We start from the raw sequence: 14,230 nt of genomic DNA on the forward strand, positions 1-14,230 counted from the left end.
CATACAAAACTGCATGTTCCTTCTTCTAAGTCATTGACATATAAAATGAATAAAATTGGTCCTAATATTGATCCCTAGAGCTTTGTAATCCATCCATTCCAAACTATTCCACACTTTGATATCAAAGTCAGTGTTTAATCTACTTAAGTAGTTCATCCTTACACCTTACTTCTCTAACTTCCAGATTAGTTGTTTGTATAGTATTCTTTTCATGGTGGTTTATCCCAAGTAATTGGTTCATGGCTTCCCTCAGCTGATATTTGTTGTTAGACCCAGAGGTTATTTCACATAACTGAGGCAGATAAGATGTGAATTCATGCTGACTTTTTAAATTAAATCATAACTTTCTGATACTTTCAATCATTGATTTCCTACAGAATTTACCAACGTCTTGTCCTCCATGAAATTTAAACTTAATAATTCTGAATCTTCAGGAGAAAAGGAATATTTAGGAAATGAACAATAATTTAATGAAGTGTGTATTTATTATAACTGGTATAGACATAGTCCGTAAGTATTTCAAGTCATCTTTATCTTGATTGATGAATTCAAACATCTATTAAGAATCAAGAAGAGAATATTTGAATTACAATTGTAAAAAATCTAGTATAGTCCAAAATCCATAGAATTGTGCCTGAAAAGGATGTCTTAACTAGAATCTTCACTTTTAAAAATCTAGTAGAATACTGGAGTGAAAGACTCTATAAGAACAGTATAGGGACCTGTGCATAAAGGGGTTCAACCAATCATGGAACCTTTTTTGAGAGGAGATGAAAGCATATGAACAAAGGCTTAGAAATGAATATTTCAAAAGTAAGTAAAATCCATGGATAAAGCAATAGAATGAAAGAAGTAAAAACTTTTAAAAGTCTATTTAATGTATACTAAAAGTGAATACATTTAAAAGGCCACCTGCAAACAAGTATCTCTGAAAACACAAACGGCAAGATAATAAAAAGATGAGTAGTGTATATATCATATGTAGAAAGTCCCTCTCCCAGGCAAACCAGGATGGTTAGTCACCATACAATGTTAACATCTTATATTACCCTGGTACATTCGTCAAAACTAAGAAACCAGCATTGGTGAGTTACTACCAACTAAACTCCAGACTTTATTTGGATTTCACCTGTTTTTCCACTAATGTTCTTCTGTTCCTGGATCTAACTCAGGATACCACGTTGTGTTTAGTTGTCCTGTCTTCGTGTCCTCTGACCTGTGACAGTTTCTCAGTCTTTCCTTGCTTCTCACAACCTGGACTCTTTTGAGGAGCAATTGTATTTTGTAGAATGCCACTCTCAATTTGGGTTTGTCTGATGTTTTTCTCATGTTTAGACTGGTGTAATGGGCTTTGGGGCCCTAATTTATTTTTAAACTCTGCAAATGTCAGTGCTTATTTTCATGGTTACGTTAGTCCTTGTGGACTTTAATTTCCTCAGAACATCATTTTAATTTTGAAAGGGGATTAAATCACTTGTCTAAGAGTCAGAGTGAATTTTTAATTCTAGAGAGAATCCTCACATTACTATTCCACAAAGAGCAAAATCAAATTGCTTCAAATTCAAAAAATTCTTATTTAAAATTTGAAAATGATAGAGCTCATTGCCCAAGTTACCTTTGAAGCCATAAGACTTCTTCCACTGGCACCATCCTCAGGGGATAAAAATATACCACCATTTGGCTAAATATATAATGCTATGAAGGTTTATTTTTCTATTTATGAAAAGAAAATATATTCTCTGTAGAAAATTTATAAAACAGAGATGATGAAAATGAAGAAAAATTAAATGCAATTCCACTACCCTAGAAAAACCACTGGTTATAACTGTTAACTTTCTTTTCCATCCTTTTAGTCTTTTTCTCTATCCATCAGATTTTCTTTTGTAAAAATTGGATTATACTGTTATATGCTAATTTTTTAAATTATTTATTTATTTATTTTTCGCTGTGTTGGGTCTTCGTTGCTTCGTGCGGGCTCTCTGTAGTTGCAGTGAGCAGGGGCTACTCTTCATTGCGGTGCACGGACTTGTCATTGCAGTGACTTCTCTTGTTGTGTAGCACAGGCTCTAGGCGCGTGTGCTTCAGTAGTTGTGGCATGTGGGCTCAGTAGTTGTGGCCCACAGACTCTAGAGTGCAGGCTCAGTAGTTGTGGCGCACGGGCTTAGTTGCTCTGCGGCATGTGGATCTTCCCGGACCGGGGCTCGAACCCGTGTCCCCTGCATTGGCAGGCGGATTCTTAACAACTGCACCATCAGGGAAGTCCCGTTATATGCTAATTTTAATTAACTTTTAAAATTTGACATATTATGAATATCCTTTTATATAATTAAATACCTATGACATCATTTTAATACCTGCGTATTTCATAGTATAGGTATATTATTTAACATCCTTGTAGCTAAATAGTTACACAGATCCATGATAATTCCTTAAAGTTAAATTCCTTTTCTTTTTTGGCTGCGCCATGCAGCTTGTGGGATCTTAGTTCCCTGACCAGGGATCTAACTCGTGGAAGCACAGAATCCTAATCACTGGACTGACAGGGAGTTCCCTAAAGTTAAATTCCTTTAATTGGATTTGCTGTATCAAAGGGTACACACAATTTTAAGGTTTCTGATATGCACTGCCAAATTGCCCTCCAATTTATACACTCACTAGCTACTTATAAAAGTAAGTACCCATTTCTCACATACTCACCACCTCAGTTTCTATTTTTATTTTTAATCTTTGCCAATTTGATAATCAAAAACATGGCTTTTTGTTTAAGTTGAAATTCTTTGATTACTAGCGAGGGTGAGCATTTTTATATAGTTAGTACCATTTGTATTTCTTATACTGTGCATTATTATATTATTATACCCTTTGTTGAGGTATTCGCCATTTTCTTCTTGATTTGAAAGTGCACTTTTTGGGCGGTGGGGGCCACACCACGCAGCATGCAGGATCTTAGCTCCCCGACCAGGGATCGAACCCGTGCCCCCTTCAGTGGAAGCGCAGAGTCCTAACCACTGGACCATCAGGGAAGTCCTGAAGGTGCACTTTCAAAGGACATTAAACTTCTCTTATATATGTTTCAACCACACTTTTCCCAGTCTTTAACTTGTCTTTTAATTTTGAAATTCAGAGGTGTGAAATGTTCTCATTTGTTTTCTGCCTTTGATAGCTGTTTTTGGGTTTGGGTTTGGTTTTGTTTTGGTTTTAATATTGAGCTCAGTCCTGAATCCTGCCTGTCCCTATTCAGGGCACATCATGCGAGTCTAGGCATCCTGTAGCACAGCAGTTTCAGCAAAGGTTGACATGTTCCCTTTCCTAATGAAGCAATGCCCTGAGTCCTCACAACCCCAAGCTTTAGGAGAGGAAAAAAAGAAACAAAAAAGAAATGAAAGCAAATTCAAAAGCACACTGCCCTGAACACTGCCAAATTCAGGCTGCCACCAACCTCCAAGGAAATAAATTCCAAAGATAGTAGTAACTCTCAGTTAAAATAAAATAAAAAAAAAAAGCCCACCTCTTAAGACAAATCAGCTCCCAAACCTCAAAATCATCTGTTTTAGAAGCTTTAGTGTTGTGCAGAGTAAGGCTTCCCAGCCCACTGTTTGTGAGCACCCCCGCCTTCAAGTCCTTTTCTGGGGCTCCTGGCTCCTTCTGCACAGGGAGGAGAGCCTGGGCTTCGAAGTCAGGCTCAGGGAGGCCAGGAGTTCTCTTCCTGCTTCCCCTTCCTCTTGCCTAAAGTCATGGCAATTTCAAGGCAAATGTCAGAACTGAAAGTTATTAGAAAGAACCGGAAAGATTTAAAAGCCTTCTTCTCCCCCTCCCTTTTTTTTTTTAATGAAAACATTTAAGACAGCAAAAGTTTTACATTAAATTTCAGCCAAGAAAAAACAAATAGAAAAGAAAAACATAAGGCAAGAAGAAGGCCTGGTTCACAAGACAGTAGACATAGTCGCTTTTGTGTTGTGAATCAAGGGGTCTCAGGAAGGCCTCCTCCTCACACATTCCCCAGAATATCTCCCTACCACAAACTCACCATAAATGGTTCCTTTCTTTTTTTTTTTTTTTTGGTGGTACGTGGGCCTCTCACTGTTGTGGCCTCTCCCATTACAGAGCACAGGCTCAGGACGCGGAGGCTCAGCGGCCATGGCTCACGGGCCCAGCCGCTCCACGGCATGTGGGATCTTCCCGGACCGGGGCACGAACCCGTGTCCCCTGCATCGGCAGGCAGACTCTCAACCACTGCGCCACCAGGGAAGCCAATGGTTCCTTTCTGAAGTGCCTGACCCAATACCCAGATAGAGTGGGTGTTTGTGAGTAACTGTTAGAAACGTAGAAATTCCTGGGAAGTACTGGAGTATATGAACTAGGTGTTTGTCCTCAAGTCTTCAGAGATACAGATTGCCCTCCAGAATAAAGAGGTACCGTTATACCCCCAGAGTAAAGTTCTGCTTGATTTGCCCTTTCCAGTTGAGAAGGGGATCCTGATGGGGACAACAGCCCATGTAGCTTTGATTAAAGTGGGAGTAGGAACTGGGACAGGGCACTGCTGGTGCCTGACGCACATGCTTACTCTGCCCATCAGGTAATCCAGCCTTGGTCCTGAGGGAGATACCACACTGATGTTCAGTGGTATTAAAAATAGGAAAGGGGATGTGGTTTTCACCCCAACCTGCTCACTACTCCCAGAAGCCAGTCTAATTCTGAAGCTGCAGATCAGAACAGCTCACCATTCAGCCAACAACCCCAGGTCACATCCCTGATTCTAAAAGGTTCCAGCCCAGCTCCTGTTCAAGGAAGTTGTGATAAATATTTTAACACTTGTAAACTGCCTGCTTTCTAGAGTTTCCTTGTTGATGACCTTATTTTGCCATCCAGCTGCAATATTAATTCAGCATGGAAGGGGAGTGGAGGGATGTCCCAGCTTGAGCCTAAGCTGGGCTCAGAGCCAGGATTCAGATCTGTCTAGGCATGTCTGATGCACTTGCCAGGCAGGAGTTTCTCAGCACAAGGGATGCACGAGGCTCACAGATAATAGCATCCTAAGGCAGTGAGCATGGAGGGACACATCACAGGTATCAGAATCACCAGGGAAACTTTTAAAAATGGGTACACCCTGCACAAATGCATTCCCCATTCTGATAGTGTGTGTGTGAGCGTGTGCGTGTGTACACATGGGTGCACACTAGCAAGGAGCACTGCTTTGGAACCAAAATTGGCCCTCGGAGTTACACAGGTCAGCCTGCACCAGGAGCACTGAGGACCCCAGAGAATACAGCGTGGCTTCCGTATGTGACAGCTCCCAATGCATTGACAGCAGGACCCGGCTGTGTAGCTCTGAACACTGATGGCTTCCACACTTAAGGGACTGTCTGCATCAGGAATTCTTTTTTTTTTTTTTGCGGTACGCGGGCCTCTCACTGTTGTGGCCTCTCCCGTTGCGGAGCACAGGCTCCAGACGCACAGGCTCAGCGGCCATGGCTCATGGGCCCAGCCGCTCCGCGGCATGTGGGATCCTCCCGGACCGGGGCACGAACCCGTGTCCCCTGCATCGGCAGGCGGACTCTCAACCACTGCGCCACCAGGGAAGCCCTGCATCAGGAATTCTTAAACTGGAGACCATGGACTCCTGGGAGTCCAAGAATAGGCTGCAAGTGTCCATGAACTCTTGAAAACTGCATGCAACTAACTGGGTATGTATGTTTATTTCTCTGGAAATAGGTTCTATAACTTGCACAGATGCTGAAAAGAGGATATGATTCTCAAATGGTTAAGAACTGGCAAGTGCCAAAGAATACTGGGGCAGGCAGACTGGGTAAGGTTTAGAACGCCACTATAGTAGATTTGGACCAAAGCCAGAAAAATACTGTTTTTTCAGTTACCGTGACTTATTTTTACCTTGAGGCATCAGTGACCTGGTGAAACATTGAAAATATGAAATCCCACCTATGCTTCAAGCCCACCTCAAATACCCGCACCTCCTCCCCAGCCAAAAAGTGTTGCTCCCTTGCCTGAGCCTTGTTGGTGTACCTCTCGAAACACTGAACACGTTCCCCCTTGTATTTTAGATAGGCATGTGCACACGTCATGTCTCTTCTACAAACTATAACCTTTGAGAGTAGGTATCATGTCTTACCCATCTTCTTTCTTTTACTGTGTCCAACATAGCATATTTACTTAGTTATTACTGGATGAGGGAGTGAACAGATCACAAATCCATCCTATCTGCCAGACTTTTTTACTCTCTCTACTAAAAGCAACTAACCTATTTTCTTGTAAATTATGCATCTTGAACGTATTCCTTGTAATTTATATAGTCGTAGTTAATTGATTTACTTCTTTACACCTTATCCAATATTTACCTGCTTTATCTGTTTACTTGGTTGCAAATTGCTTAGAGGGCAAGGATTATGTATAACTCAAACTAGGTAAACCCACATGCCTCTTGGGAGGAACACACGGGGCTAACCAATGAGTTCAGTGCCTTGGCCAACACACCCAAGAGGAAATCTTTCATAAGAAGACACAGACTCAGATGGAACAGAGGTTGGTAAAAAAGAAAAAAGCAACTCTTAACAGGAACTAAGCAGAAGAGCAAACTCATCAGGTTGTGGAACTGAATTATAAAGAGGAGATAAACCAAAGAGAACAGCCTGAACCTGCCTGAGGAAGAAGAGTGTGAACCAGAAACAGCCCTGCCTCAGAGGAGGTGTGGCTGGACAGCAGTTCATAGCTTTGGCCCTGGCTCCATGCAGGTTTTGCAAGAGCTGCCAGGTTTTTCCTAGCCCTGTTACCCTATTTGGATTGTTCCCTATTTGTGTCGGGCTTTTCTTGTGTTCAAAAGACCCTGACTGCCATTATTATATGTGCAATGATGTTAATGAAATTGTTTTACGAAGTTAAATCTGTTTTCAGAGTGGAACACAAGCCAAGCGGAGAATTTTTCAACTGCTCTGAGCACATCCCTGAGTATCAGAGAGAGGCACGCGCAAAGACAGGGCAGCTCTCTCCTCTTTTTCTCCTCTTGGTCTCAGTTTAATATTTACTTACTTACATATCCACCCACACGTTACCATACCCTTAGTTCTCCACAATCAAAGTCTGGAGGATTGTGTGATCTTGCTAACCATTTCAGCTTAATGACTGAATTGATACAGTATGATTATTCTGGGGAAGTTTATTAACTGATGATGGGCAGAGCCATAAATGTCAGACCAACCATTCCACAGGCAAGGGTCACACCAGAGAAAGTGCAAGTAGAAGGAGGAAAGGCCAAGCCAATTAGTGGCTACATGAATAGTAGCTTAGCTAGTGATTCAGAATTATCCAGAGATCGGCCCTAGGGCACAGGGGGTATTTTGGGGTGAATGCATTTCGATAAATTAGATACTCTCACATTGCTTATTTAGCTTATCACAAGTTTAAAGTATTCATTTGTCATTCAATAGCTTATATTGAGTGCCTAGGTATGAGATCCATCATTAAACAGAACGAAAATCCCTGCCCTTGTGAAGTTTACATCCCAGCAGCAAAGAGTCTTATCTGGGCATCATCTGTCAATCCTTGCAGTAGTTTTGCATCTTCTCTAGGTCTAGGGGTCATTATCTTGCTTGTCTCTGTCATTTGCATCTCTGGACCCCAAATGAGTTTGTATTCAGCTCCCTAAGTCTTTAGAGAAGCAGGTTCTCTACATTTCTGGGTCCCAGGTGCAACCTGACCCTCTCCCATATGCACATTTAAACATGCCGTTTTCCTCACCACCTCAGCCTGACCAGTGGAAATCTGTGATTACTGAGAGAGACTTCCAGGACAAAGGTTGGGGAAAATACGACAGATATCCAGTCTAACCCACATACTTCTCAGATGTGGAAACTGAGACCCAGAAAGGCAAAGTGACTTGCCAGTGTCACACACGGGGACCTGGTCTTATCCCTTGGCCCCTTCCTCCCAGTCTAGTGCTTTTCTATCATATGATAAATAACATAATTCTTGGGATCAAACAGGCCAAAAGAGCCAAAAGTGACTATAGAACAGAGGTGGAGCAGAACAGACTCAGAGACAGCTCACACTTGAAGAATAATACTAGGGAGGACTGACTATTTTGTTAGACCTGAAATCCACCCTATCTTATGTGTTTGAGTACCTTGGCATCACATCCTCTCCAGCACCCCAGACAGGATGAAAGCAAGGCCCAGGACCTGGAGTTGGGTGTCTGTCCTGAAAGCTAACGCAGCTATTGGCCAGACTGTAGGTAAGTTAGAATTTAAAAATCTGTGTTCCATAAACTAATCCATGTATGTGTTTTTACAATTGTTTTCTCAGTTTACTAGGGTGAGCCAATTTTGAAAGGGTCCAATGTTGTCACAGCTGGGCTGGACTCCGCTAAGAGGAAAGAGAATATTTCTAGATCTCATTCAATATTGGGATGAGGAAAAACAGTTGCTTGAGCCAACAAACCTGACCATGGGACAGAGGGAGCTGAAGCCATAGGAAGCTTGAGCTTGCCCACCCGCTGAGATTTTCTTTTAAAGAACCCTCACAAAATTTAAAACTTTAATAAGAAACCATATGATTCAAGGCACATATACATAATTCATTAGTTTTTAACAGTCCTTACCAGACTAATCAGTTAGCAGTTAAAGAGCATGGGGTTGGGATCAGAAGACTTACATTCCTCATGTGCCAGCTTTATGACTTGGGACAAGATCCTTAACTTTCCTGAGACTTGACCTCTCCAGCCATAAAGTAGAGAGAGTAAAACCTGCCTCATCTTACTCTCTCTGTTGCAAAAATTAAATGAGCAAGCATATGAATGCTTTTTATAAACTGTAAAGAACTATAAGATTTTAATTATCAATGTCAATTAACATTCAACTTGAAAATTTTCCTAATTAAACTCAATCTTAAATTTAGCAACAATATGAACTTGACACTCTGTTTGGGGGTGGGGGCAGGAGCGATGGTTGCATGTTACCAACATCAAAATTTTAAAATTCAAAGAAACAAAACAAATTCCTACAGGTATAATCATACAAATAAAGATTACTTCTCTTTCTCTTTTAAATGAAAAATACAATTTCTTTCCCTTGTCAGGAAAAGTTTTTTAAAAAAAGAGCCACTGGGGTGAATTTTCTAATATACACTTCAGGGAGCAGATAAGATATTATTTACTCAATTGCTGAGTGCTGGAGCAGAGTAAGAATCAGTATTAGCTGCCCATCCTTCAAAAGGGCTCACACGGGACTTCCCTGGTGGCGCAGCGGATAAGACTCTGCGTTCCCAACACAGGGGGCCCAGGTTCGATCCCTGGTCGGGGAACTAGATCCCACATGCATGCCGCAACTAAGAGTTTGCATGCCGCAACTAAGGAGCCCGCCTGCCACAACTAAGGGGCCCATGTGCTTGCAACTAAGGAGCCAGCGAGCCACAACTAAGGAGCCCTGGAGCTGCAACTAAGTAGCCCGCCTGCCGCAACTAAGGAGCCCACATGCCGCAACTAAGGAGCCAGCAAGGCGCAACTAAGGAGCCCGCCTGCTGCAACTAACACCCCATGCAACCAAATAAATAAATATTTTAAAAAACAAAAACAAAAGGGCTCACACTTTTGACTGCAGGAAAATCTTGTCTCATCAGATCCTCTACTTTCATTTTACAGCATAGAAACGTTTGTTACGTGCTCCCAAATTGCATGAAGACCTTCTTTGCTGAGACAAACAAAGCTTTGCCATGTTTAGTACTTTTGATCGCAAACTGATTCTACAGATCTGGCTGCCCAGACAAGCCGACTGATGGGCAGATATTTATGAGCCTGCACATAACTGAGGGATGCCCTTACAATGCAATAATTCTTAAGCCCAAATCTGCCAACCTCCAGGGCATAATTATTTTGTTTTTAAAATTGCACCCTGTGCAACACAGCCCTTGGGTACTTGTAGAGAAAATGAGCACATTATAAGAAATAAAATACTACAGAACAACTAATAGCTTAAACCCATTAAAAATAAGAACCCACAAAATAGCCTTACTGCTGCGCCACTGGGAAGGACCAAAATCCTTTAACCACTAACACCGGGATGCACTGGAAAGAAGTGACTTTGCTTAGGCAATGCAGGAGAAGCAGGAGTAGGTAGAGGGAAGAGGGCTGGAGGAGGAAAACATCAAGCTTTATTTGGAGCACATTACTTCCCAGCAGGCCCACCAAAGGTCCCCACATATGGCCCAGGCAGCACTGGCCCACATCTGCCCTGAGGACCATAGGTAGGTAGGTCATATTTGGTTTCTTGAGATGTGTAGTCCAACTTTACATCACTAACTGAAGCCTTCCCTATTTCATTTTCCTGCCAGACTTAGAACTTGATGTCACCTCCCTCACTTTTCCAAATAGGAAAAGTTATTTTATATGTTATTTTAAAACTTAAATAGAACTTATCTATTTCATATACACAAATCATAACAGTAAAAATGTATAAATAAGTGTACACAGGCATATGGCATACACACGTTTACACACACACTCCCACATGTGTATCTGTGAACTTGCCCTTCCCCAGATGACAACATAGGATAACATGATTAATCTACTAGCCAAAATACAAAGCCAGTAGGCATTCTTGAAATGAGTGTACTCTAACTTTTCTTTAAGCCTCCACAAAGTTTTGCATTGCTATCAAAATATTTTTGGAAATTCTGTAATGTTTCTCCTTTTCCCTTGGCTTCTTATTTCTGGCAAGGACTAAACCCCAAAATATCTTTCCTCTGGGACACTGAAATAACTGTCCCAAGGCAGCTGCCAGAGCTAAAGCTATTCAGAATTTGAGGACAGATTTCAAGGAAGGCCATTTGCAATTTTAATTATTAGAGTCAAAAGTCCCACCTTCTCAGATTCTCTAAGAACAGGTATGGGGGCGGGTAAGGGGTAGGGGTGGTAATCTTCCTGGATTCTCTCATTTTCGTTCATGACTCTATCTTCTGTTTCACTTCTGCTTCTTCCCTCCTTCTGTCTTTGCCCACCCCTCCTCTGGGTTTTATTTTAGATGTAAAGAAAAAATCAGCAAACCACCCCCTCTCCCCTCAGTGCTCTGAAGTTGTATTCCTCCTCTGCTAACTTTCCGAAAGCTCCCTTACCATAATGGTGCCACAGAACTGGGTTCTTTTTACCCAGGACCACCTCCCTCAAGCTTAGAACAAGTTAGAGGAGGTATCTGGTAGATAAAGAGAGAAAGAAAGAGGTCTTCACCAGCAAGTACAGCTGCCTGACTGGCCCAGACTGAGGGACTTCCTGCAGACAAATAAGGTTTGTACCCATTATGTAGCACACAGGAACCTTGACTGTGTTCATGCCCAGGCTATTCACCTTTACATCAGTGGTTCTCAACCCTGGTTGCATCTCAGAATCACCTGGGAATGGTTACAAAAAGTACCTTTGTCAAACAAAAAACAAAACAGAAAACAGACAAACAAAAACTTTGTGCAAGTCTGATGCACTGAATCTGGGCCTGGGCCTGAGAGTCTCAATTTTTTAACAGCTCCCAGATGATTCCATTGTGCAGCAGCGTTAAGATTTAGCTCGTGGAAGCTATCCAACCCTGAGCTTACTCCCTTCCTTCCAAATACACCCCAGGAGATTCCTCTGCCTGTTCTCACACCAAAGATTTCTGGGAGCCAGGAAATAGAGTACCACAGCCTAGGGAATGCAGTTTAGTTTTCAAAGAGAAAGGGGGTGAAAAGAGAGGAGGTGCCAGGGCAGGGGGGAGGCTGGCCTTGGTGGTCCTCCGGGCCCCCCTGGATGTGACGGCACACAGCTGGTGTACGTGAGGTCACCTCCTCTCCCCAGGGTCTGATTCTCTTAGGACTTGGAGGATGAGATACTTTAGGAGTCATAATTCTCAGTTTCTTTCTTGCCTGGGTAGGAGAGGGGGAAAACTAAGTTATGGAGGACGCTGGAGACTCAGGAACTGTGATGCAGAGGCTTGGGAAGAGAATACAATCCCCAGCCAGCAAAAGGGCAATTTAAAAATTAAGTCACATCTATGCTGAAAAGGTTAGGATACAATAACGAGTATGATTTTACATGCAGATCGTAGCTGGAGAGACACACAGCTGCTGCCGTGACTCAGCCACTCCTGGTCACAGGACTCAGCTGGCCTGGGGAAAGCGGCTCCGGAAGCCCCCAAACACGATGGCCACTTCAGACCCTCCAGCTGCTCCCCACACAGTTTGGAAAGAATAAGGAGGCCCCTCCTTGGAGCCCAGAGTTCTAACAAACCCCCGGGGCTTCCAAGCACCCCCCCCCCCGGTTGCTGAGGCAACTGGTGGGCACCGTCTGATTCTCCTGGTTGGAACGGTGCTGGGAGAGGGGCCTGCCCTGATGCTCAGCTCTCGCTCAGAGATTCTTGGCTCTCTGCCAGCCTCCCTCTGGCACGTTGACGGCTGCTGTTGTGCTCTTGGCTTCTTCTATACAGACAAGGTCTCCCTGCCTCTCCCTGTCTTTCTTCCAATCTCTCTCTCCCCAGCTGTCTCGGGGTTTATGTGGGAAAGCATGAGCTTACCCGCTATGAAAGAGACTTTCAAAGCCATGCCTTCCCCTGCAGCCTCTGGAGTCAACCGTGTCCAGGCTGTGTGAAGGGGACTGAACCGGAGTGGGTGACTATTTGCATTCTCTGGGTAGAGTTGCTAAATGTTTCTGGGTTTCCCCTGGCACGGTTCTGATTAGTGAGCGTCCAAAACTCAGGTCCTTGCCCTCAGAAACAATCGTGAAAAGCACGGGCAGCAGGACTAATGCAGATGTGCAACACGGATGGGTTCCAGCTAGGAAGGAGCAGGGGTTTACCTTTTCTTGTTCAATTAAAACCCTCCCCATTTACACGACCTTGGTGCTTCCAACTTAATGAAGTTCCATTACTTCAAATTCTGGGTGTGTTTCTTTCTTTTTTTATTTTCCTCCAAAGAAGTTCAAGCAATGACCAAATGAGAGTGAATGATCTCTCTTTCAGATAATGAACCTCCAGAGGCCAGGCTGAGCTGTGCCTCACCAAACCAGCATGTGTCAGCCTGTGCTGGTCACCACCACTCCTTCCAGACTCAAGCTGTCCAGCTGACTCCTCTGGGGCTGGGGGATGGTCCCTTCTTAGAGCTTCAGCATAATATTAGTAAACATGTGTACCTCCCAACTTCAAGAATAGTGTTTCATTAATGAAATGAAACCATGTAACCTACTGTATTTGCATTCTAATCTAACAGTCAGACCTGGACACTGAATGTGATGTATCTTTAAAACTTATCAGAGTGATCACATACCAAGGAAAGGGAATAGGAATGCCCAAAGGCAGGTCCTCCTACAGGAGGAGGCTGGCAGGAACACCCTGCCTGGAACAAGCACTCCTGCTAGAGGGGTTTCTTACCCTGTTTTGTTTTTAGAAACCAGAAAAACATGAAATGTAAAAAGGGCTCCAGTTCTAACCATCCCACTCAGGCCTGGCCCCAGGCAAAATGAGAAACCCAGCCAGCCGGGCCAGGCCAGGCTTCCAGCCCCATCTGCCCCTGTAAAAGCCAAGAACCCAGTCAGGGACACCCTACTCCCCAGCCCAGAGGAGACAGAGCAGCTCAGGGGCACGTGCATTCCAGAAATCTCTGTGTATAGGAAAGAGAGCAGAAAAGACAGAGAAGTATATCAGGGAGTCAATATAATAACCAGCATGATAATAATAACAAAAATAATAATGGCCATGAGTCATCTTATCCTAGTTCTGCTACTTAGAGGCTTTGTAACCTTGGACAATCATTTAACCTCTCTCTTTTTTCACCTGTAAAATGGTTATAATTATCTGTGCTGCCCTTGTCCCAAAGGTGTCATAAGAACCAGTTGAGATCATACGAAAGTTATTTTGAAAACTGCAAAGTTGATTTGTAACCGTTTAGAATATTTATTCTTTTTAAGACTACTTAACCACACCTAAATATTATACCTACTAGATAGTATCTTAGTTATCAGTTGATGGCTAAATATGCAGAGTTTGGTGGGCACACCTGCTATACTGTATTTTTCTTATACTAGTCCCAACTGTGACTGAGGATATGTAAATAGCCTCATTGCGTAAAACCAGTTATCACAGCATTTGCTAAAGTGGGCTTCTACCAGTGATGTGGTCTGGTTTCAAGGGTCCTTAAGGGGTGCTCTGCACAACTCTGAATGGGTGGTGCACATCTTTAACTAGACCACATAAAAATTCTCTCTATTCTT

This window comes from Leucopleurus acutus, assembly GCF_964270905.1.
Source record: "Leucopleurus acutus genome assembly, chromosome: 6".
Taxonomy (NCBI): Eukaryota; Metazoa; Chordata; class Mammalia; order Artiodactyla; family Delphinidae; genus Leucopleurus; species Leucopleurus acutus.